The sequence below is a fragment of the Ursus arctos genome, unplaced genomic scaffold, assembly GCF_023065955.2.
Source record: "Ursus arctos isolate Adak ecotype North America unplaced genomic scaffold, UrsArc2.0 scaffold_12, whole genome shotgun sequence".
Classification (NCBI taxonomy): Eukaryota; Metazoa; Chordata; class Mammalia; order Carnivora; family Ursidae; genus Ursus; species Ursus arctos.
In genome coordinates this window covers 31,224,708-31,251,937 of record NW_026622786.1, presented here as the reverse complement: position 1 = coordinate 31,251,937, position 27,230 = coordinate 31,224,708, and the positions used below count along the sequence as shown (strand labels likewise).

Genomic DNA, 27,230 nt, shown 5'->3' with positions numbered 1-27,230 from the left:
CCTCTTAAATAAAGCGAGGAGGACTTCCGCGGCTCGGCAATCCTGCTAAAGCTGGCAGATGCAGCAAAACTAATATGTGTAAATGCTTTAAAGCAATAATCTGCTTACAGCGACACTTCCCCGAACGGCGGCAGGACTGAGGGGGAAAGAGAAGGCGCTTGGCAGCCAGGGGAAACCGAATTGTTTTGACACCGCCATTGAATAGCAAAGCCTGGTGGATAATCATTTCATAGGATAATTGTGGGCAAGTAAAAAAAATAATAAAAAGAACCTACCCACTTTCACCCACCCTTTTTACCTTCCCCAATCAAAGTGAGCGATGAGTTCTCCTCATTATTTTTACCTTGCTCACAACATCACTAGGTCTTTTCTAAATGAAATAGACTTAATGATAATACTAGAAGGTAAACGGAGCTGGAATAATATTTACTGTATAATCATTTGGGCTCTGTTAAGCTCAGCACTTCCCTTATCTCAAGAATCGCACTAATTGCTTCCAATCTGAAAATGACCAGGCAGATTTATTTTGTTGGAAGGTTACTTGCACCTCACGTTAAAAAGCATATATGTGTTTTTGTTTTAAAAGCGCATTCTCATCCAATCCCCCCTCCCTTCTAATTTTAAGTAGCTGATGTTTTGTTTGGCTGCTGTTTTATTTGCTGTCAAAAAGAATTTGATGCAAAAACCATTTAAGCATGTATACAACCCATGGAGGGATTCATTTGACCTCATTATACTGCAATAAAGAAGAAATCCAGTTTGTTAAATATCACCGAACCGCATGCATTTCACATCAGATCATAAGAGCAATGCTTCAAAAGATTACCCCAGAAAGTGCTTAGAAAGATGGAATGGGTTAACTTTGCTTGCCAGAAGGTGTTCTGACAAACACAGGAAAAGAGAGATATGTGCAGCCCCCTTTAAGAGCAGAGCAACTGAAGAAAAAAGAGATTTATGCTTTTAATTAATGGCAATTAAACCATGCCTGTTGGCTTGGCCCATGGCAATTGTTCCCTGCAAAAAGGAGGCCGAGCTGGTGACAAGCATTTGAATCCGCTAAGTTCTGTCAAGGGAGCTGACTCTGCAGGCATCAAAACCAAACTAAATCAATAAAAGAATTAAACTTTTATAAATTGCATTTTGACAAGTATCAGATACCGTTAAGCTTTGATATTATGAATTCCTTGGAGGTGATGCAAACAAGAAGGGCCGCAGTTAGAGATCCAAACAATCAAAGAGGCTTGTTAACATGCGCTGTCAAATGCATCAGTGCTATTAATTACTACAAATTAATGTGACTCTCTCTTCCTCTGGTGATTGGAATAATAATCAGCCAGATTCGTGGAATGAGCACAGAGAACATATGCAACCCTGCCAAAAATAATAAGTTTAAAAAACAGTAGACATTTACAATCTTTGTGTTCAAAGACTGGATGGTTTTCTTGTTGCCAGTTGTGACCTCACTTTACCCCATCTTCCCGATTCCCCGGGATCTTCTTCATGTGCTTTTTCCTGCGCAGTGACAGAGGGAGGCATCATGCTCTTGCCAATAATTATTGGAGCATAGAATAAAATCTTTATTGTACTCCATTGAGGTATGGGGAAATAGAACCCTACCCAAAGTGATGGTTTTCTAGGAAATGAACCCAAATGCCAAAAGTCCTGTAATTTGGCCGCTTCCTAGCGTGAAAACTTTGCTCTGCGGTAAGGCTGATAATTAAAATTACATGATGCTCTCACTCTGGCGGTGCAGCAGGCAGGACTCGTGCGGGAAAGAGGAACCCTAATTAGAGATTCTGGGTGTCCGGAATGATTCAAACAGAAGACTCTCCCCCAGCAGTTTGTGATACTCCACATCTACAATTGCCCACTGCCAGGATTCATCTGTTCCCCTCAGATCCACATTTTAAAAGAGAATGAGATTTTCATATTAACAGCTAGAATTGTCATTCTAGATCCCTAGACCCCCATTATACCCAGTGAAATGCCACAACAGAGGAGAGCTAAATAAATACTTGTGTGGTTAAATGTAATAATTTATATGTTCTAAAATATTCTGAAAGCAAACATATTACAAGTTAATTAGTAATAACATGCTTCCTTGTGCTTTCTAATGTATAACATTTTTCTAGTTTATTTTACGAATCTGGGCATTTTAATACCCTCCTTCTCAAAGTTGCTTTATGCCTTCTACTTATTACTCTGGGAACCAATAGTATATGGTTTCTCACATCTGAGGAGTTTCCAAATGTTTGTACTACATTTTGAGGTTATTTGAAGAATGGAGTTTAGCCACATGATGCGGGAATTTATAATAATTTTGGGGGAGAGGTTCTTTTAAAAAGCAGGGACTGAACATCTCACAATATGAACTAATTTTTCATTTAGTTGAAGGTGGTACAGGGTGGAGATGGGAGTGGCAGGGAGTGAACCTCTGTCGAACTTTCTCTTGCCCTCGGAAATAGGATTACAATTTGGAATAACACACTGTCTCTTCCTATTGGCTTGGGATGGTTCACAGCTCTAGAAAATCATCATTTGCTAATTGTGTTAGTAGGCTACTCTGTGTTAGTTGTGTGGGCTTTCTTAATTGGAAAGAGACACACATCATAATAATACCTCCTACCTTGCAGTAGGAATGGTGCCAGGTGTGTACTGGTGTTTGGACTAATTATTTGATTTTTACTATTGACTATACCTAAGTGTGTGATTTTAACACAGAGAGAAATTATCTTGACACCATCTGGTAGCAGTTTTTCATGTCTGACAAAATTTAAAACTCAGTTTGAAGCTTGGCCAGTGATAAATATGCTCAGGATTCCACAAGAACTTGGTCCACCTCTGACCTGATACATATCAGGGCATTTGTCTCAAACTGTGGTTACAGTATTTTATTGATGTGCCTAATCTGTTATCCAGGAGCCACAGTGCTTATGATAGATAGGATATTTGCCTGGATAGTGACATGGAAGTTTGGGGTGATTTTTTCTCTTTTTTCATTGTCAAGAAACAGATCCCGGCTCTGAGTCTGGATTTAAGTGTAAGTTTTCCATTTCAAGGGCTTCTCAAGATTTGTTCAGAATGAGCATTACAGGGGAGAAAGAAGAAACAAGTGCGTATGAAGCCTCCACAGAAAAGTCTGATAGCTGAAAGTACGGTTCTAAAGATGCGTCTTCCTTGTTGATGTGCTCCCTCAGCAAATGCAGAAGGGATTCATTGTTGGAAATTTGCGTAATCATTTTTATCTGATTACTTGGCACGATGCTACATGAGATCTGGCCTCTATTTTAGAGACCCTGGTTTTATTATAAGCATGCTTCAGTTCCTCCAAATGTCTTTATGGATTTGAAGGGCCTGCTCAAGCTTTGTCACTTATTTTTAACAATATAATTTTCTAAGAGAGGAGCGTTCTTGCGAAGCCTGACATGGGATACGTGAGCACATACTGACCACTCACTAGTACTTTAATGCTTCCTGGCAGCCTCGGCACATCAGGCCGAGTTCAAACAACACGTTTGCCTGGAGTTCAGTATCCATTTAAATCAAATTTGTCAGCTTTCCATTTTTTAATACGGTTTTTTTATTTTTATGAAAATGCCAGCCAATAAATACCTTGTAAGTGTGATGACATGCCTTGATATGAACAAGCCACATTCTGAGTGGGGAAAAAAAGTGACTAAGCTGCCCCTGTTAATACAATAATGTAATTACCTTTTTCCCCGAGAGTTAATTTACAAAACATTTGCATTTACTTCATTTTTTCCCCACTGTTATTTTGAAGGCCTGTCATTTATAAGTCTGCACATGTACGGTTATGTATATGTGTATGTATTTCCATGGTGTGGGGAGATACTTCTTTCCCTGCTCATTTCCACAGTGGCTTCCTTCATTCCCCCCCCCCCTTTTTTTTTTAAGATTTTATTTATTTATTTTGACAGAGAGAGACAGCCAGGGGGAGTGGGAGAGGAAGAAGCAGGCTCCTAGCGGAAGAGCCTGATGTGGGGCTCGATCCCATAACGCCGGGATCACGCCCTGAGCCGAAGCAGACGCTTAACCGCTGTGCCACCCAGGCGCCCCCACTTTTCTGCCTTTCTTAAAATTGGTAGCGCAATTCTCAAATGATTATCCATTTTTTTAAAGATTTTATTTATTTATTTGACAGAGAGAGACAGAGAGAGAGGGAACACAAGCAAAGGGAGTGTGAGAGGGAGAAGCAGGCTTCCCGCTGAGCGGGGAGCCCAATGTGGGGCTCAATCCCAGGACCCTGGGATCATGACCTGAGCCGAAGGCAGACGCTTAGCCACTCAGGCGCCCCTGATTATCAATTTGATAGCAACCAAGTTTGTGAATCCTCACAAACTGTGTACCTGCTAGGATTTAAGAACAATTTATCCAGATTATTTTCTTGCCCCCAAAAGGGGTGGGGAGGGTGACGTGATTGGTGGTGATGGTGATGGGATTCAAAATTTCGTATGCAGGTAGAAATATAGCTATATATTCTAAGACATTTATTCACATACACGTATGTATACCAATATAATGTATGACTTGATTTCTCAGCAAATATGTCTCTGTTTGATAGGTAAGTTATCTCTTTTTACTTTGCTCATGAAGAAAATGGCAGATGAATGATCAGCTGTTGGCTATTCTTCACCATGTGGAGTGATAGATGAACAGACACTTTAATTTAGCCCCTTTGTGTTTGCCTTTAGTTGGAGACTTTTGTTTTTTATTATAGTGTGCCGGATAGAATGACGCTCCGTATACTGGGTGCAAATTATAACGAGACGAATCGCAAATACAGATGTTGATGTTTTTCTCTATTTATGACACTGCAAATTGTTCCAAGAAGGGATTGTAGGCAAGACTTTGAATGTTTCATTGACGGATTAGAAACTAATGGGACACACACACACACAGTATTGGTTTCGATCCAAGTTATAGTTGCTAGAATTGACAACAGTACTTCTCCATATGAAAATGTGCTTTTGGAGGAAAGAAACGGCAATTTTACTTCATTTCACTATTCTTGCAATAGTTTTTTAAGCAACGGTGTATAGAACTGGATGTTATCTCTGAACCTGGTTTATATTTTTATGGTTATTATTCTTATGGTGGTAAAAATGACAGCAAATGTTAAATTCATTTCTAAAACAGCAAAGTAACACTTCAGTAGAGATATCAAAGGATAAATTTCATGCATAATCTTGAGTTGAGCAATTATTTTTTTCAGCTGCACAAAAGGCTTTTATGATCTGACCCTTCCATGTCCCAAATCTTAAGACTTGAGACCCACAGTTCTTAAGTATCCCCATTGCTGGTCAAAGACATGATAGTCTCTTTCATTCCTGGCTCTGGAAGGTAGCCTTCCTTTCCTCACCTACCAGCCTGCTCATGGTGTATTTTCTATGACATTTAATAAATTCTATCCTACTAGTCCAACCCAAATATGGATATCTACTAAATCCATTTGATTACATAAAGTATAACTCATCAACCACCATTCACACACTTACATTATTTAGTAATAATACAGTTAAACCTCAGTAATGTGAACATGCATCTTCTCTCTCCATTTAAAAAATGACAACAGCTCGGGGCGACTGGCTGGCTGGTAGAACATGTGACTCTTGATCTTGGGGTCCTGAGTTCAAGCCCCACGTTGGTGGTAGAGTTTAGTTAAAGAAAAAATTGGTTAAAAATGGCAATAGCTCTGGCATGGTGTTTGTGGTTCTTCTTGACTAAATAGGGAAATATTACTGATGTAATGATCCACTTGCAACCTGACCTGGAGAGGGCTACACTAACCTTGTGAGGTCTTGGGCAAGTCATTAATTTAATGGGATTCTGTTTTCATATTAGAAAAAAGTGGTTAAAGTTTACATATTCATCCCACAAATGCGCCAGGCTCTACTATATCCCTGAAGATACAATCATGAATAATACCAGTAAGGCTCTGAATTTCCAGATCTTATAGGCCAGAAAAAGAGAGAAAAGAAATCACTATCTACAAGGGAGTTGATGACTACAATAGCTGTGAACAGAAGGCCAGAGGAACACAGAGGAGGGACATCCAACCCAGCCTGGGGCATATGAAGGGTCAGAGAGTGCTTCTGGCAGAAGGGTGTGTCTAAGGCAAAGGATGAGCAGGAACTGGCTAGAGAAAGAGACAGAGAAAGGAGGAGAGAGAAGAGTGTTCCAGGCAGCAGGAAAGGCAGGGCCAAAGCCAGAGATAAGAGAAGTCACGGCAAAATCAAAGGATGAAAGACATTCATTTTGCTTGGGCCACAGAGTTCAGGGCAAGAGAGCATCTACAAGATAAAAAGAGCTTCCTAATATTAAAATATAATTGTTTAAAATTAAGTACTTGGTATGACTAGTCTGGATTGTGTAAATATATGACTTACTAGTAATGATGGAGCCAACTAAAAAGTTTCTAGGATGCTTTTTATGTGCAAAGCTGCAGATGACATAAAGGTGAAAAAAACACCTCCATACTTTCAAACAAGTTTGCAGTCTAGCAGGGGAAGTAGGCAGGTAAACAATTAGAAATCTGGGACAGAATGAGTGGGTCCTCTAGTAGACATATCAAAAAAGTGCTGTGGAAGACCAGAGAAATGGTGATTGGATCTAGGGGTGAGGATGGTACTTGACAAAGACAGTTGCTACTGAGCCCGACGATGAAGGATGGGTAGAGTAGTCCTGCTTTCATTTTCATTATCTAAATTAGCATATATTATTAAGTTATCCAACAACAAAAAAGAGATATCATAATCTTGCTCATAGATACGTGCATTATAAAAATAATGTATATGCACATTTCTTTGTTGATTGTTCTACATGGTATGAAGTGTGAAAATAAGCTAACAAAATAAAGATTAGAGAGCCATAAAACTGGAAAAGATCTTAGATCATACAGCTTCCTTTTATTGTTTTTTTTTTAAAGATTTTATTTATTTGAGAGAGAGTGAGTGAGAGAGAGACCACAAGCAGGAGGAGGGAGAGGAAGAAGCAGACTCCCCACTGAGCAGGGAGCCCGAAGTGGGGCTGGATCCCAGGACCCTGGGATCATGACCTGAGCAGAAGGCAGATGCTTAACCAACTGCGCTACCCAGGCGCCCCATCATTTTATTGTTTTTTAATACATAAATCTCAAGCCCAGAAAGTTAAGACACCTGCTTAAGATCACAGAAACAGTTTAAAGGTAGAGATAAGACTCCATTGTGGTTCTTGTATTTCTTGTAAGACTTGTGTTTCTACCACACTCAGGTGCCTTCTTTAGTAAGAAATCTACAAGTATTTAATAAACAAAAACTAGTTTACCATAAAGGTACTAGACAATTTTTATATACAGTATATAATTTTTATACACATGTTGGTTTTGAACTAATTTGTTCATCAACATTGCAAACACGTTAAAATTTATAAGTAGTAAATTAAAGAGAAATATTTTAGAGCAAATTAAAAATAAGATGACCACGAAAATTCAAAGATATGTGATAATATTCATAGCAAATTGTTAAAAGGAGAACACAGAAGTATCACCTCTTGGTTGTAATTTAATTACATGTCCCCCATGCACATAGGAAAATATATCAGCAAAGATATATTTTAATGTCCTGCCTCTTTCTAGAATGTTTATAAAGATTATTGCTCAATCAATTAATGTGTTCTGGCTATATAAAATATTAATGAAATAAAGAGAATTCATCAGTCTAGGCTTCTTTTCCAATTTTCTATAGCAGTTATTCACCATAGCCAAGAAATAAAAATGAATGACTGTTGTTTATGATTCAGAACAGATGAGTGATACAGTGGAGACTTTTAAACACATAATTGTATTATACAAACCAAAGATGATCCTGGCATTCTTTCTATTCTCTGTTCTTTATGCTTTAAAAATGATGACTTCTCCCTACTGTGATTTATGGTGTTTTCTGGCCCCTTAACATTTTAGAACACACCCATTCAGAGTTGTCTGTAAGATCTTAAATATCATAACCCTCTTCCTTCCAATGGGAGGGCCTGGCCTTCAACTCTACCACCCTAAGGCCTTCCTCACCATCCAACCAACCCAGAGTGTTTCTTGATTCATCTTTTCCTGCCATCCCATGTCCAATCCAGTAGTAAGTTTTGTCAGCAGTACCTCCGAAATAGATTTTGATTCTGAAAACCAATTACCACTTCCTCAGATAGGAACCTAGTCTGAGTCATCAGCAGCCCTCACCTAGAACATTGCAACAGCCTCTTAGGTGTTCTTATCTCTCAAAACCACAGCCTTCACCTAGGGCCAGAGTAAGGCTGTGGCCCTGCCCAAGTCCCCCCCCCCCCCCCCAGTAGGTTTCCATACACTGAGGACACCCTCCAAAGTCCTTAGCATGGCCAGAGGCATCATGATTTGGACCTCACCTATTTCCCAGGCTACCCATCCATTCTCCTTCCCTGCCTTTTGACCCTCTGACCTTTTTTTTTTTTGCTTCCAAAACAAGCAAGCTCTTCTTAAGATCCATTTCCCCTGGGATTTTGCATGGCCGCCCCTTTTCCTTAGTCTTCTTTCAAATGTCTCCTCTTCAGAGAAGACTCTTCCTACTCTGGCTGAAGGAGCATCTCTGCTCCCTCTCTGCCGGCACCCTCTTCTATCTTCCCCATGATACTTATAAGTCGATAAAAATTATCTTCTCCATTTCTTTTTTACCCGTGTAGTCTCTGTCTTCCCTGATTGTTCCATGAGGACAGGAACTTGACTATCTTGCCCATCACTCTATTCCCAACTCCTAAACAGAGTCTGGGACTCACCATGTGACTGCCAAGCCCTCGTAAAAGTTCTTTCCCACATCCTTTCTATGAACACCTTTGTGTTCTCTGGTATAGCACGAAGAGTGGAGCTTCACCAGAGGAGATAGGGTTTTGAATTCCAAATCAACCCTCTTTCTGGCTGTGGGAAAGTATTCTCACCAGCAAACACAGGCAGAATTCTTACATGCGGAGGCCATTGTGAGGTTTAAGTGAGGTCATGGCTGTGAATGCAATGCTTAATACAGAAACTGGCACACAGTCAACATCAGTTAGCATTAATAATGTTTCTGCCTGGCATAGGACAGTGGTCAAAGTCAGGAAATGTGAGTTCTCCTTCCTCCTTTTTTGCTATTTAGTCATTTATTCATAGATTTACTCATTTTCAAAGGTATCTGCACTAACTCTAGGGTTTTCCATATAAGATAAGAATAGGGGAGACCAATAGATGCTTTCCCATTGATACGTGTCTCCTCGTCACTCATTCCTGTTCACTGTGCTTCTGAATCTTGGGTACGGAGTGGCATGACGAGCCCACTGCTTCTACTGTTGAAGACCAGCTCTGATTGGGCTTTGGCAAAACTTTAAAATCGGTCTCCCATCTTCTGTGATTGTGAACAGCGGGACAACATGGTAAGGTTCGGACACCTCTCGTGCTGCCTCCCCTTTTCTTCCCCAAGCTCATCTTATGGACTGAATGGGGATCAAATGCGTCAACCCCTAAGGACCGTGGCTTCCTTCTCCTTCATGGATGTGACCGCCGATTCTGGTCTAAGGCGAGACCAAGGGCACTGCTCAGTGTGGAACTTCTGTGTGGCGAAACTTTATTCATAAAGATTTTCTCCTGCTCTTGGATCATACGTTTAGCCATGGATGGAAATAAGGCAGTGCAAAAGTGAGGATGCACAGGACCTTAGTTTCAGGATTTCCACCAGTAGGCTAATGGTTTTACGATGTGTGAGCGATTTAGTAGAGATGTGTGCAAATTCTGTAAAGCAAATGAATTCCATGCTGACCTCTGCAGTGTAAGGTACGGTGTAACTGCTGGTGCTTAAGTGAACCGTGAAGAAGTGCTTTGTAACTCCAGCCTCGCACCTTTAAAACGGGTCATTGACTTCATTTCATTTCATTTTTGTTCACGCTACACCTCTATCAGTTAGCATTAATTTTGCTAAATTGCAATTATTTATTTTTATGCTAGTCCTGAAGGGTAGTACCATATATTAATCATTTCTATACACCTAGCATCTAACTGACACACATAAGCCCCAATTACAGTAAATATTGGTTGAACCACTGAAAATATATGTGCCTTGGCTAAATTTATATGCCCATATTTACCAGACAGATGTCTGCTTGAATCAGCAGCTTTAAAGGCTGACCTGTATCATTATATAGAAAAAAATCAAAGGGACTTAAAATACATTTTGTTTCTGTTCACTGATCCCTCACAAGTGTATGGTATTCAATCATTATAAAGCCCCTCCTCGTACATCAACTCATTCAGTCCTTAGAACAATATTGTGAGGTAGGAAGCTAAGTCTCAGACCCAAAGAATACGTCGTTCCAAAGACCAAGTAACAAGAGTGGACACGGTCTGAGAAGCTGGGCCTCAATCTGACATTTCCTACAGACTCAACTTTTTAAGAAAAATCACAGGAATTTAAAGACTTTCATTTTGTTATTATTTTTAATATTTTTAGAGACTTTCACTTTTATTTTTCTGATAGCAAGTAGAAATGAAATCAACAACTTGATTATTTGTTCTATTTTGCTCACATCATAGATTCAACATATCTTAGAGTTGAAATCTTTCATGCATTCCTTAAAAAACGGTCTTTCAGCTTTTGTTTGAATGCTCAGTTCTAAGAATAGGAGCATCTGATCTTGTTGAGATAAAATCTGCATCTGGTAACTTGTCTCCATTGGTCCCAGTTCTTTCTTACATTAGCACAGACACTCAGTTCTTCCACCGCTCCTTATATGAGATGGTGTCCAGGGTCCTTGCTGTACAGTGAGTGGATAAAAGCTCAGGGTCTGGCATCAGGGCTTGGTACGTGACCTCAGTCACTTGTTACGTGCCCACAGTGAGTGACCGTGAGGATTAACAGTAACAACCCATGTGACTTGCTTACCTGGACTCAATAGACCCTTAGGGTATATTTTATTATCACTATTAATCTTGATCACCCTATGAACATACTCTAGTTTGTCAATGTGCCTCTTAAAATTCAGCCCCCAAATCCAGACAAAATATTTCAGATGTATGCCATATGTTTAGTAATTAATGAATTTGATTAATGTTCCCCTAAATCTTGGCAGAAGAGAACATCTCTTTCTATACAATAAACAAAACATGCATAAATACCATGACTAGATTCAGACATGTAAATAGAGACATGATTGTCTAACTTTGAGCAAGTTATTCTTTTCCAGTTTTAAAGAGAAATAATTGACCTGCCTCACTGTATAAGTTTCGGTGTACAGCATGGTTTGATTTATATATATTGTGAAGTGATCACCACGACAGGATCAGCTCATATCCATCTTCTCATATAGATACAATAAAAAGAAAACAGAAAAAGGAAAAAAGGAAAAAAATTTCTCCTTATGGTGAGAACTCTTAGGATTTACTCTTTCAAGTTTCTCCTATATTGTACAGCAGCGTTAGCTATTGTCATTACTTTGTAAGTACATTCCTAGTACTTAGTTATCTTATCACTGGAAGTTTGTTCTTTTTGATCACCTTCTTCCAATTTCCCCTCTTCCCATCCTCTGCCTCTGGTAGCCACAAGTCTGGTCTCCTTTTCTATGGGTTTTTGTTCTTTTTTTTTTTTTTTAAAGATTTTATTTATTCATTTGCGGGAGCAAGTGAGCATGAGCAAGGGGAGGAAGGGGGGAGGGACAGAGAGAGAAGGAGAAGCAGACTCCTGGCTGAGCAGGGAGCCTGATGCAGGGCTCGATCCCAGGACCCTGAGATCATGACCTGAGCTGAAGGCAAATGCTTAACTGACTGAGCTACCTAGGTGCCCTTATGGGTTTTTGTTCTTGTTTTGTTTTGTTTTAGATTTCACATGTAAGTGAGATCATACCACTTAGCATAATGCCTTCAAGATCCATCCATGTTGTCACAAATGATAGATTTTCCTCATTTTTATGGCCAAATAATATTCCATTGGATATACATACACCATAACTTTTTTATCCATTCATCCCTTGATAGACAATTAGGTTGTTTCCATGTCTTGGCTATTGTAAATAATGCTGTTATGAACATGGGGCTACAGGTATCTTTTCAAGTTAGTGCTTTTGTTTCCTTTGGATATGTTCTCAGCAGTAGAATCAGTGGATCATATGGTATTTCTATTTTTAATCTTTTGAGGAACCTCCATACTGTTTTCCATAATAGCTGTACCAATTTACAATCCCACCAACTGCGCACGAGGCTTCCCTCTTCTCCACATCCGTGTCAGCATTTGCTACGTTTTGTCTTTTTGATAATGGCCATTCTAACAGGCATAGGGTGATATCTCAGTGTGGTTTTAATCTGCATTTCCCTAGTGATTAGTGATTGCATTTTTTCAGGTACACATCAGCCTTCCATATTTCTTTGGAGAAATGTCTATTCAGGTCCTTTGCCCATTTTTAAATTGGGTTATTTGTGTGTGTGTTTTTAAGAAACAGGATAGAATTTTTTACTGTATTTATTTTAATTCCAGTATAGTTAACATACAGTGTTGTATTAGTCTCAGGTGTACAATATAGTGATTCAACACTTCCACACATCATCCAGTGCTCATCACAGCAAGTGCACTCCTTAATCCCCATCACTTATTTCATACCCCCACCCCCACCTCCCCTCTGGTAACTATCAGTTTGTTCTCTATAGTTAAGAGTCTATTTCTCCTTCTCTCTCTCTCTCTCTCTCTCTTTTGCTTTTGCTCATTTGTTTCTGAAATTCCACATGTGAGTGGAATCATACACTGTTTGTTTTTCTCTAACTTATTTTGCTTAGTATTATACTCTCTAGCTCCATCCATGTCATTGCAAATTGCAAGATTTCATTATTTTTCATGGCTGAGTAATATTCCATTATATATACACCACATCTCATTTATCCATTTATCTATCAATGGGCACTTGGGATGCTTCATGTGTTTTTTTTTTTCTCTATTGAGTTGTATCAGTTCTTCATATATTTTGGATATTGACCCCTTATCAGATATATGGCTTGCAAATATTTTTTCCAGTTCCATAGTTTGTCTTTTTACTTTGTTGGTGGTATCTTTTGCTTTGCAGAAGCTTTTTAGTTTGCTGTAGTCCCAACTGTTCATTTTTTTATTTTGCTTCCTACGCTTTCAGTGTCATATTAAAAAAATCATTACCAAAACCCATGTCAAGGAGTTTTATCCCTATGTTTTCTTCTAGGAGTTTCATGGTTTCAGGTCTTATATTTAAGTCTTTAAACTATTTTGAGTTAATTTTTGTGAGTGGTGTGAGATACAGGTCCAGTTTCATTCTTTTATATGTAACTATCCAATTATCCCAGCACTATTTACTGAAGAGACTATCTTTCCTCTGTTGAGTATTCTTGGTTTCCCTATCATATATTAGTTGACTGTATTTGCTTTGGTTATTTCTGGGCTCTTGATTCTGTTCCATGGGTCTATTAGTCTGTTTTTAATGTCAGTACCATACTGTTTTGATGACTATAGCTTTATAGTATAGCTTGAAACCAGGAAGTATAATATCTCCTGGTTTACTCTTCTTTCTCAAGATTTCTTTGGCTGTTCAAATTCTTTTGTGGTTCCATATAAATTTTAGGAGTGTTTTTTTTCTACTTCTGTAAAAAATATCCTTGAAATTTTCATACTGATTATATTGAATCTATAGATAGCTTTTGGTAGTATTGATTTTTTAACAATATTAATTCTTCTAATCCACGAATGTAAGATACTTTCCCATTTACTTTTGTCTTCTTCAATTTATTTCATTCATGTCTTGTAGTTTTCAGATTAGAGATCTTTTACCTCCTTAGTTAAATTTATTCCTAAGTATTTTATTGTTTTGATGGTATTGTAAATGGGATCAACTTCTTTCCAGATGAGTTTCCAGAAATTTCACTGTTAGTGTATGGAAACACTACTGATTTTTGTATGTTAACTTTTTATCCACAATTTTACTGAATTCATTGATTAGAATTGTTTTTTTGGTTGAGTCTTTGAGCAAGTTATTGTAAGGATTTGTTTCCTAAGGTGATATAAGACTATGTGGTTTGACGGATACTTAAAAAGCGACAAGAATTCTTACACCAAATGTAAGCAAAAGACTTGCTCACACCAACCAAGCCTGTTCTCTCACTTCAGCAGTGGATGCTCCCCAGCAACAAAATTGAGTGCTGGGACACAGAAGGGAGTACACTGGGAGATGGGAGTTTGTAATCTCATTATCAGTAGCTAACATATTATGACCATAGTAGCCTACTGTTTTAATATTGCAGCACACTAGGCTGTTTTTCACATACATTGTCTTCAGCCTAGAATTACCTATTGGAAAAATTCATAGGTCCTGCTATTGTTATGATACTGTGTTACGGACTAAAAGCTTTTCTTTACTCAGGTAGGAGCCAAAACAAATAAACAAAAGTCAATAGCTCCCCCATTTCCTACTCCCTTTCTTCCATTAACTTAGAAAAGGAAATCGATACCTTCTTGTGTCTTCATAGAGTCTCATGAACGTACACGGATGGATGCAAGGAGAGATTACATAGCTAAGTGATTAGATGCTTATAGAAAAATAGAAGGGTAGATAGAGGGGAGAATAGTAGGAAAGAGAGGTAGATAAATGATAGATAAATAGATAGGCAGATAGATAGATATGATAGAATGAGAAGTAGAGGATACTATTATAGAAAACAACTCCGGCTGGGTGTGAAGATACTTGAATTTCCAATCTGGACTCTGCCATTAACTTGCTTGTGATTTCACTTAGTCCTTTAACCTCCCTTGATTGTTGCAGTAAATTAGAGGTGTTGCCAACCAGCATGTTGGGCCCTATTGGTAGGTCCTGAACTCTTAAGAGACAGCTTTGTAAATCCATCATCACTGCCCTATTAACCACCATTCCTCCCTGTCAGTAGTTTATCAGGATTCTTAGTAGAAGGCATACTTATTACGCACACCTCCCAACCATACTCTCAGGGATGCCCATTTCCAGAACAGAGAGGTGGTTTGGGGTATCTGGGACCAAATGATGTTTAGGTTCTAAATTCTATGATTCACCATACATAAACATAGCCTCTTAAAATTTGCCTTTCAGAATAGATTTCCTATGAACGCAATCCTTTCTGTGAACACTAATTTTTCTAAACTCTGATGAGCAGGCCTGCTTTTGCAGCTCCCTGATTTTCTAGGGTCCAGACCAGTTGAAAATGCTCAAATCTTAGGCAAAATCATGACATATGAAAATTTACATATAGCTTGCTTCAACTTTCCTTTTCTGTGCTGTATTTCCTGCAGTGACAAGGGCTCTTGAAAGGACCTGATAACTTCCTTCTCTTTTAACTCCCAACTCACTACAGAATAAGAGAAATTCTGATAATTAGTAAGTATACATTATAGACTCCTACATCACTATGGTGGGAAAGGGCTTATGGATTTTGCTGGAGTGTCTGTTGTCAACTCAGTTTCACCACCACCTCTTCCAGCCAGGAACTACATTTCTCCCAACACCTTCCCCATATGGCCAGAGTCAGCATCTCTTTCATGAAGAGACACTCCTATGAGAATTGAAAGGCTGCAGAGGCGAGGCTATAATTCTCAGGATGCAGTTCAGTTAGATGCATGAGTAGATGTGAGGTTCTAAAGAATTACCAGGTGAGATTCTAAAGAATTACCTTGATCAGTGCTACAGACTGAGATAGAGGGCAGGAACTTTCCAGAGGTCCTTAAAATTTGCACACTACTGAATCACCTGCTTTAGAACGGCATCCTGAGATCATCGCTGGTGGCTTCCCTGATCTTGGTTCCCCTAACTCTTCCAGTGGTTGGTTATACCTCTAATCCCCTGCATTGAAACTCTTCATATCTGAAATACACAGCAGCTTCTGTATTCCCGACCAAAGCTGGACTCCATGGGCATTACCTGATTCAACTATTTATGGGTATGTGAGTCCACTTCGTGACATATCTGCTGAGTTGGCATTCAACTTATTCATGAACACCTAAAACAATATGGAAATTGCTTGCTTTGGAAACAGCCCATTTCATGGGACGCCTGGGTGGCTCAGTCAGTTAAAGCGTCTACTTTCAGCTCAGGTCCTGATCCCAGAGTCCTGGGACTGAGTCCCACATTGGCTCCTTGCTCAGCAGGGAGGCTCCTTCTTCCTCTGCCTCTGCCTGCTGCTGTCCCCGCTTGTGCTCTCTCTCTCTCTGACAAATAAATAAAATCTTAAAAAAAAAAAAAGAAAGAAACAGCCCATTTCATTAAAGAATTGCCCAAATTGTTAGAAGGCATATCATAGTGTAAAATAGAATGAACACAGATTTTTTTTTTTTAATCACAAAAGCCTGGCTTTGTAACCTGTTTGCCACTTAAAAACATTGGGCACGTTGCAAAACTTCTGTCTCAGTTTTCTTTTCTGTAAAGTGAAGGCAATACTTGTACCTACTTTTCAGGGTTGTTATAAGGACTAAATGAGGTCAAGCATATAAGCCGTCTTTTCCTTACATTAACTACAAATTGGCATTCATATAACTTTCACTCTTTGGGCCGAATTCTGTCATCTGGAGTCATGCAGGCAGGGACCCAGCTGGCCCACAGAGCACCTTTGTCAGAGCGAAAGGCTGACTCAGCCTGGCACTGGGGCATATGGTTTGGTGAGCAAAGCAAGAACTGGATTTCAGCCCCCACTGCCCCTCAGCTGAGCACCCTTGAGCACCCTTAAGCGGAACAACTAACTACTGGGTCACTGTGGGCAGATTAAATATAATCTCTCATGAAAATTCTTCATGTATCTTAAGACATCTCTCAATTCCTCAACTCCCCTTTCCTCTTCTCTCTAAACCAAATGTTAATAATTGGATGAGGACTGCCCCCATATGAACAGTGCACTCTTCATTAACAAATGCTTCCGCCAGAGGATGAATAAATGGAAGACTAATTACACCACCTAAGAGTTGTTCACACTATAGTGTCACCTTAGTTGCACGTTTGCATTTTTAAATGTTACTGTAGAGGTTTATCCTCTTGTTGAAGATTGTTGGACATTGGAACCATGTGGGGAGGGATGTGTGGGTGTCTCCTGCTAAGTATGAGAAAGGGGAAGGTGTGTAGAACCCTCACTTGGCCCTAAGGGGCTACACCGAAGGGGCTCTCTGGTTTCATCCTTTAGGTCAACTAGGCAGGGGAGGGTGGGGCCAGGGGTTGATACCTACTTCCCCTCCAGGTTGCTGACCCACTTCAACTTTGGTTGGGCCCAAGGCAAGAGAATAAATGGAAGGCTATAGATCATAAGCCTAAATATTAAGAAGTTATAAATAAAGCTAAAAACTGCTAAATAAAATATGTTCTATCTTCTTACCTTGACAAATAAATATTCATAATGACAAAATTGAGAAAATGTGTGTAAAACTATTTTTTATATAACTGACAGCAAAGTATCAAAGATGACTGAATTAATTATTATTGTGCATGTCTGGGTATTCTGTTGATGAGCTGGTGATACTTGGATGAGTAACAAAGACATACACAATTCATTATTATATATTTGTTACATAAAATTAATTTATGCCTTCATTTTAGCAAAATTACTAATTATATTGGTATAACCAAGATTTTCACGTGTTCTATTGACAGCAATGACAAATTAACCAGTATTTCTTCAGTCACTGTAGCTCATATATGTAATATATATATTTTATTTCATTTCAGTTTGGAGAAACTTCACTCTCCTAAGGCAGGAGCAATGGGAATTGTCAATAAAAGTCTTAAACCAACACTTGAATTAGAAAATGAACTTTACGTATGAATTTTACATATGCTCAAAAAACCGTAATGCAGTTGCATGTAACAATGTAGCACTTTTGCAGAAAAATCATAAACTATTTTAATATCAAATGCACTGCTTTCATTGTTAACATGACCATGTTAAAGGAATATCTTTTTTTAAAGGAATGTCTTTTAAAGGAATATCTAGGTATATACAGTATTACATTCTTATTTTATATTTTCTAATTGGGTTATTATAAAGGAAAATTAGTAGGGCACTACTTAACTTATTCAAATCTTTCTTCAGTTAAGACTATATTCTCATCTATGATGGCCAGAAACATAGTCTCCATTAAAATTAGAAATTATTGAGACTCATTTATACATGAATGATCTCTCATTTTTAACCAAACTTTTATATTATTTAAATAGAGCTTAATTTTAATTTTAGAAGATTTTTAATTATCTTATTAAACATTTTCATAAAAGCAGAACCATTTGCAATTCTAGCATTCAGAGGCCATCTAGTTACCAATGTAAAGAATAGGTACCATGTGCCCTAGAGGTTACATCTAGACTAACAAATACAATTTTAGGAGTGATATGAATTGTTGCTAAATGTTCCTTTCCTACTCTATGCAACAGTCAATACTGCATCAGTTCCTGAGTACCTGGAACCAAGCTGGAACAGAGAGAAGCAAGAAGATGGATGCTTGGTGCTCTTGGGAAATGATACTTTATTATGCAAAAATCTATAACATTCATACTGCGTGAGAGGAAGAATTTGACAAGTTCATTTGTCTTTTCTCTTACCTAAGTGCTTCTGCCAGTCCAATTCTCCCTGCACTCCAGGGCACCGTCTGGTTCCTGCATGGATGGTAGCACAGTCCACAGATCCTTGTGGCTTCAGAAGCTGTTTAAGGGACAAAGGGCAAGAGATGAAGAGACAGTCTCCTGGGTCTTGAACTGTGTTAAGTCACTACAGTGGGTCACCCTGTGTCAATGCTAATCACCAATCCTGGGTGACAGACACATCTGTGTGGCCTTTAATACACACGTTTTTGCGTGTGTTTATGATCTGTGGAGCCCCAAAGGGTAGTACTGCTAGGAAGCTTCCCTCCCCTCTGTGGAGGTCTGACTGAGTCTAGCACAGGGAGCCTATCTATACCTTAACCCAGGTCGCGTGCCCCTGGGCCTTTTTTGCCTGAAGGTTGTCTTTTCACTCACCTTCTGCTCCAAGACTTCCACACACATCTTTTTTGTTTGGAGCGTCTTTGAAGCTACTGATCAAGAATTATTGTTTTTGAAGACATCACATCCCCCTTTTTGATATCTTAGAATGAACCTGTCTGGTTATAAAGTTTCTGGCAAAATTTTGCTTCTCTATTAAGGAAGGTTTTACTGTAATTTATAAACTACACTCTGGATACCTACATTTTCTAGAGAAGGGCACAGATTTTAGGACAAACTCTCCTTTCTGTTTCTCACAGTCTAAGAATTAAAGAAATTTCCAATAAACAGGAGTTCTTGTTTCGTGGTGTTTTTTTTTTTAAGAATTTGCTGTTATGACATACTGTGTTGTATGCCATGAATCTACTGATCTCAATGAAGCTTTCAATATTATGTTACAGTGTAATAAGATCAGATGTACTTAGTAATCAACATAATGTGAGGAAAGTGCTTAAAACAGTGCTTAGCATGAAGTAAGTACTTAATACATGTTAGCTTTCTCATTAGGATTACTAAAATTAGAAATTTAGATATGGCTTCCCTTTCTCCTCCACACAAATTCTCTCCTATGATCATTCTGATTGCATTGTGAGGTATGCAGGGCAAACATCTCCCTTCTATAGATGGTAGAACAGAGAGTCAAAGAGCTGAAGCTAATGGAAGATCCCATGCTTGTGGATGGTAGACTACAGCCCGAATTCTCTAATTCTTACTGGCCAAAAAGAAGCAGTGGCATCTTTTGCCCAAAGCAGTTAAATCCCCCTGCCCTTTTCTTTGTCTTTTCACCAAAATAAGTGCCACAATAGCCCTCAAATAGAAAAACACCTTGTGCCTAACACATACCTAACATGGGCAACAGTCTCAAAATTCTGAGTATGGATTTCAGTATGATGAAGTTGAGTTTACAGGACATAAGATTCCAAGTTTCCTCCTGAAGGGAAGTGTAGGTCAGAACCATGCCTGCCATTTGAGGGTAATGCCAACAGGCCATCGATGCAAGCAGAATGTAATTGGCAGACGGAGCTCCCACAGAAGTTCCCCAAATCAAAGTTTGCCAGTGGCTGAGAGCTGCTGGACTCTTTTTAGCTTTACTTTTCTGGCGCCCCCCCAATGACAGACTTTCCCACTGTCTTCTCTACAAATGTTCTCTTTGTTTTCATGAAAGTTCTCACCAGGAGGACTGAAAGGCCTTTCTTCTTCTTCTTTTTTTTAAAAGATTTTATTTATTTATTTGACAGAGAAAGGCAGCCAGAGAGAGAGGGAACACAAGCAGGGGGAGTGGGAGAGGAAGAAGCAGGCTCTTAGCGGAGGAGCCTGATGTGGGGCTCGATCCCAGAATGCTGGGATCACACCCTGAGCCGAAGCCAGACGCTTAACGACTGCGTCACCCAGGCACCCCTGAAAGGCCTTTCTTCTGGCACTGGTCATTCCCCACTGACTTTGCCCCCGTCCCAACTTCTCCTTCCATGTACTTCTATTGCATGTATGGTCCCTACTACAACACTGAGCGTTGCAGTATATATCTCAGAAAACAAGTGAGGCTTCTCTGCACAATTAGATTTTAAGCAACTGAAGGGAAAAGGCTATATATACACTTTAATGTCCCTCATCATACCCAGCACAATGCTGAACATGGATAGGGGTTCAATCACATTTGTCAATTTTCAAACTTTTTGTTTTACACTCTTAAAAAATCACTGAGAGTCTAAAGAGATGTTGTTTATGGGATTATAGCTATCAAACACCAACTGTATCAAAAATTAAAACTGAGAAAATTCTAAAATATCACTGCAAAACAAGACAACAGAAGTGTGCTTTTTGTTGTGTTTCTACATAGATGCAATGAAAACTTGACAATTTCAAAATAACAATTCATTGGACAATACTGAGGTGACAGAGACTACACCAGATATATAATTGAAGATAACTACTTAAAGCACAGAAGTACTGAGAACAACTGAGTTAATCTCAGAAAAAATCTCAGAAAATGTACTAATATCCTAAATTTAACTACCTTAGAACATTCCAGAAAACACAAGATTACATAAGTGTACATTCCATAAATTGTCAAAAGAATGATATTAACCCATAGCATGCAGTCTTATGAAAACTCCACTGTACACACATGACAGAATGAATGAAATAGGCCAAAAGTATTTCAGTAGTATTGTAAAAAAAAAAAAAAAAGAAAAAGAGTTTTGATTTCATGATTCCCCTAAAAGAGTCTTGGGGACCCCTAAGGTGTTCCAAGACCAGACTTTAGAAACCAGTGGATTAAATTATAGTCTAGGTTAGTTAGAAAATAATAGGACCATTAGAATCTATATTCTAGTGATTGGTATTTATCTTAGGTACATGGTGCTGAAATGAGTCAACCATCTACTCTTATCAGTCATTTAAGTACCCCTAAACTTAATGGCTTCAGTCCGTAAGCATTTATTATTCCCAGTTTCTGTGGATCCAGAATCTGGTGTAGTTTAGTTAGGTGCTGGTGACTCAAGGTGTCTACGAGGACCAGTGCTGTGGTTTCATATGGAGGGTTACTCTGCAGGGAATCTGCTTCCATGCTTGCTTATGTGGTCGTCAGCAGGGTTTGGTTTCTCACAGACTATGGAATGGAGGCCTCGGTTTCTCACTGTTGCCTGGAGGTCCTTGACACATGGGCCTCTCTCTCTATAGCAGCTCACATCTGGCAGCTGGCTTCCCGCAGAGCAAGCGAGTGAGAGTGAGACAGGGGTCCCAAGATGAAAGCCTAATCTGGTGACAGATTCTATTTCTTAGAAGCAAGTCAACAAATCCAGCCCACACTAGAGGGGAGGGGACTGCCAAGGATATGACTACCAAGAGGCTGAAGTCACTGGATCCCACAGTAGAGGCTACCTATAATAGCATTTTCTTTTTTTTTCTTTTTTTTAATTTTTTTTAAAGATTTTATTTATTTATATGACAGCCAGCGAGAGAGGGAACACAGCAGGGGAGTGGGAGAGGAAGAAGCAGGCTCCCAGCGGAGGAGCCCGATGTGGGACTCGATCCCGGAACGCCAGGATCACGCCCTGAGCCGAAGGCAGACGCCCAACGACTGCGCTACCCAGGCGCCCCTATAATAGCATTTTCTTTATTGGAAAAGGAAAGGGATGACTCAAAGAATAAATGATAAGCCAAGCACCAGTTCCTCACATTGCTGTTAATCTTATGCCCAGCTTTCTCTTGTTGTCACACCACTCCTTTCTTGCATGACTTGTACTTCCGTAACCAATAAGGTGGCTTTATATTGGTGAGAAGAGCCTATTGAGATATTTGAAGATTAAAGCTTTACAGCTTTAGTTCCTCTTTCTTAGGTTTCATTGGGTTGTCTATTATAATAAACATTCCTCATCCCGGGGTGTGTCAGCCTACTAGCTGTCCTTCAAAATCCATCTTTTCCATATTTCTGGGCACATGACCACCCAGTAAGCAATTACATTTCCCAGCCTCCTTGGCAGCAAGAAGTGACTACAGGCCTGAAGTTTAGGATAATGGGATGTGAGAGAAAGAGATGTGTGCAACTTCTGTGTCATCTCCAGCTTAAGAGGGGCTCCACATGCTGGATTTTGGCTCATCACCATCCCTACCAGCTGGAAATGATGACAACTTGAGCAGCCTTGGAAGCCATATGTCACCCCGGCTTCATGGAGCAGTGCTTCCCCTCCAGCCTAAATCAGCCAGACTGTCCTTTGAGAGAAAAACAAACTTCTATTTTATTTAAGTCACTATTTGGGGGGCTTCTTTGCTATTCTCCTGCTTTATTTGAGATAAGTTAGACTAGCAGCCAAGACAGAACTGTTTCACTCTAGGTAAAACACCATTTTAGTCTATGGTGGAGGATATCGTGTAGGTGTGGGGACAGGGGATATATGGGAACTCTTTGCGCTTTCCACTCATTTTGCTGTGCACCTAAAGCTACTTTAACGTTCATCAATTTAGAGCAAAACACTGTTTTACTCTTAGTAACAAAAAATATTTTACTCAATCATTCATTTATATTGTTCAATAAATATATGAGCACCTACTAGGTACCAGATACACTGGGGATATTGTAGCGAAAACCACAGTCACATTCTTTACCCTTGTGGAATTTTCTGGTTAGGGACATCAAAGTTAAATGAGCAATTATTTATGTGTTAATTAATTACAATTGTGATTAATGCTAAGAAGGAAAGTATGAGTGCCTTGTGAGTATATAACAAGAGGCCCTAAGTCTATGAAACTCTAACGGAGATCATGTATATTTTAAAATAAATAAATACTCAATGAAATAATTTCATATTGTAACACATTTTTATTTGTTGAAAGAGATGCCCTAAGCAGTAAAAAAAATAAAAGTTGGCACGTGGCCTTAGCCTTGGTTTCCTCATCTGTAAAGTTCAAGGATATACAAAATTTGCATATGGTATTTAGCTTTTCCCCTTCTTACATCTCTATCCCCATACCAGATCTTCACCTGCATAGTAAGACCTAATTTTTAAAAAAATTTTTAAATTTAGGAGCGCCTGGGTGGCTCAGTCAGTTAATTGGCTGCCTTCAGCCCAGGTCATGATCCCAGAGTCCTGGGATCGAGCCCCGCAACAGGCTCCTTGCTCAGAAAGAGCTTGCTTCTCTCTCTCCCTCTGCTTGCCATTCCCCCTGCTTGTTCTCTCTCCCTCTCTCTGTCAAAAAAATAAATAAAATCCTTAAAAAAAATTTTTAAATTTAAATTCAATTAACATGTAATGTATTATTAGTTTCAGAGGTAGAGTTCAGTGATTCATTAGTCTTATATAACACCCAGTGCTCACTACATCATGTGCCCTCCTTAATGTCATTACCCAGTTACCCCATCACCCTCACCCTCCTCCCCAGTAAGACCTAATTTTTTTCAACAGCTATAACAGTGCCAATTTAGATAAAAGAACTTCTTTGTTCCCAAGAATAATCTGAATATATATAGAAAGGGTCATGTTAATCCAGGTTTTAATGACATAAAATGGGTCCAAAGGAGAAATCAGGCTAAGATCTGGGAGAAATGAGTTCAAGGTCAACGTGACATTTCACTTTTTGTGTTGATCTGTTAAAAAAAAAAAAAAGAGCAAGCTATTTCCTCTTCTAACACTTTGCTAACATACTGATGACTCAAGTACATTTCTGAAGTGCTTCGAGCTCTTTGGAGGTTAGATAGGCCCTGAGTAATACATCCGGAGTAAGGCCTCCTGAAGACAAGCACTTGGTTTCTGCTAGTTGTGACATCAGTTGTCCTTTTGCTCTTCTGTAATTCTTTCTCTGTGGAGATATCATGGGAACAGGCTGGAAAGCTAAAACAGAGATATGCTCAAGCTTTGGGCCTATGAGAAGTCAGAGAGGCAGTATGTAGTCAGTAATCACATGGGCACTACATCCAACCTACTTGGTTCAAACTCTGGCTCTGACTTTGTGCAAGTTACTTAACTTTTCTGTTCTTCTGTTGCCTCATCTGTAAAATGAAGGTAATAGCATTGACCTCATAAGTTGTTGTGAGAATTAACTGAGTTTTACATTATGTAGAGTTCTTAGAACCAGGGTCTGGCATGTGGCAAGTGATTATTAATTATTACAATTAATCCCACTTGGATCAGATTTTTATTTACAGTAGTTAGAACATTTTAAGTTGGGTTAACCCATCAACAATGGGGGAGGGTGTGTGTGAATACAGAGGCAAAAAAAAAAAAATGCAGAGAAGAGTTCTTTGAATAATCAGGTATATTGTTCCCAGAGAAAACTCAGTTTGTTTCATACCAGACCCCAAAGCTCTGCCTGGCCTTGTCTTGTCCTGGTTACAAAAATGAAAGAAAAAGGTCACTCCTTGTTTCTTGCTCTTTACTTGGTAGAAAGGAATTCTGGACCCTTAAACTTAGAGTATGGCTATGGACCCATAACTTTTCCCCACCAAAGCCTACACTGTACTTGAAGATACATCCTTCCCCATCCATTCTTTTTCCTGCATCACTGCAAGAATTTAAAATCTTATCAAAATCACCAGCCTTTCCCAACAAGTCACACATCCCCAAAGCCAAGTTCAATTATGCCTCTCAGTGAAAGGAACCTACTCTCCAGAAACAGAGGGTCGGCAGCTCCTCAGCACAGCGTAAATTAATATCACAGCTGCCACTTTCGTAAGAAAATCAAAACCAGCTTTTCAGTTTGTAAACATAAACTTCACAGACCACTGTAGGAAAGATGTTCCTAAGTATTCTGAATTTGCAACACCCGGAAAAACCTTCGGAGTGTTATTTACAGTATTTGCTTCATAGGGAGGAGAATTAACATTTCAGCGGCTCAGGGAACCAATGCACAGATAGGAAAGCAAGCAAGCAAATTATTTAATGATTACTTTTTAAAAATATGTCACTTTGCAGAAAAGTGTTTGGAGATACACAGAAGGCCTGTGTCACTGTCTGACACTTCTTCATTATCACTTCAATAGCCCTGAATCCAGGGGATGGGAGCACAAACCCTTAGTATTTCTGACTTCCATGAAACACTTCATATAAAAATAATGACTTTCATGCTTGGAGCCCCACCCCAACATTTTAGAAAATATCATGTTCTTACCTTAAAGCAGTGCTTTTTGTATCTCAAAACATTTGAGGTGCTGTTTATTGCATTTTGTGTTCAATGCATTTAATTTGCAATTCACTGTTCTTGATGAAGTATTATCAATAATGTATTCTTCCCACATTCTACCTTAAAAAAAAAACAAAACATTTACAATGGAATGAAGTAAAAACACATCGATGGAAAGACTGTCTCCACTAGGCAATGCCGAATGAATTTGAACTTTGCCTTTCCACAAGGCAGCCATCGCTATGGAACTCCGAGGGCAGATTACTGCTTTTCTGGTACTTGAGTGTATCAGAACATGGATTTGCCGACAACAGCTGCAGCAAATTCCCCTGACTGAGAAGAATTACAAGTATTATCACCTAGATCATTAAACTGGGTTCATAGATTGCAGAATGTCTTCAATCAATTCATCTTAGATAACTTGAAGCCAGCTGGACCCCCTCAGTGAGAACTTGACTTAATTGGCCAATAAGTGGCTGAAAAAGGTGCATGCTATTTGATAAAATTACGGACTGAGCAGGTGATTACAGTTTGGAGAAGCACCGAGTGTAGACTGCAGGTCAGCCCTTCTGGGGAGGGCTAAGTTAATGTCCACTATTAAGGGCTGCTGTGAAAAATGGTGGCTTGCTTGGAGCTCAGATGGAAAGGAAGATCCAGGTCAGGCTTCAGCTGATGGAGTGGGTGAGAGGTACACATTTATCATCTCTTTGGCCTCATTTCTGCCTTGGTAATAGTCCCACACTAACCACTCCGGCAGTTGCCTGATTTTCTGTCTCCCTTTCATTTTATTGGCATAACTAAAAATATTGCCGTAGCCAACAAATCCATCTGGAAGGAAAAAACCACTTTTTCCTCAATAGTGTCCCAAGAGTCTTTCGCACGGAAAGGTTAAGGAATCAAGAATTTGAAGAACATACCATTTATACATACGTATCAATAATTATTCTCTCCCTGTAGTGAGGGAGTTGAAGTATGATTGTTTGCATGTTAGATGTCTACATTTTTATCAGCACTGTTTAAGGAAATGGGCAAATCAAAATTGGAATATGTTACCAGACTGTTGGCAGAAATTATTAAAAACAACTCTTTCTTCGTGTTGAAACAAAGGTTTCTTAACATAATGCTTCCCTGGCATTTTTTCCCCCTGCCACTAAACGTTTTAGCCAGTTTGCAAAAAAAATAAAACTTTTGACAGATTTAGTTCAAGATTTCAGGTTAACAGACCTGCAACAACACATTGTCACTTGAATTATTGGTGTTAGACAATAATATGGCTTTATTCGGGGGGAAGTCCCAAGATGAAGGTTCCAGCGCACAATGTTACTCATTTACTCTTATCCAGAAACATACCTGTCTCGTGAATTTTCACTAAACAAAGTAATTTTACTATATACTAATCATCACTGGGGTTTTAGCAAGTAGAAAGATGGAAAATAATTCAAACTAAGGCCGTAGTTTGAACTATAGCCTAAGCAATCAGACACATCTTAAACTTCCTGGTGTTCTTAAGAAAAATGAGTTCATCAGCTTGCAAATGCCAATTGCATCACTAGTATTGCTTCAACTCAATTTTTTAACTTACTTTTGGAAGTCTGATCAATGAT

The 27,230-nt window shown here is 39.1% G+C and overlaps 1 long non-coding RNA gene across 1 annotated transcript in view; it reads right to left on the bottom strand.

Moving 5' to 3' along the window:
• Positions 1-18,499: 18,499 nt before the first annotated feature.
• LOC113254423 (uncharacterized) overlaps positions 18,500-27,230 on the bottom strand; it is a 46,873-nt gene continuing 38,142 nt past the window's right edge. Inside the window, exons 5-6 of the long non-coding RNA XR_003315789.3 lie at positions 25,615-25,746; positions 18,500-18,694 (exon numbers count right to left, since the gene is read on the bottom strand). This is a non-coding gene — a long non-coding RNA (uncharacterized LOC113254423). The remainder of the gene's footprint in view (positions 18,695-25,614; positions 25,747-27,230) is intronic.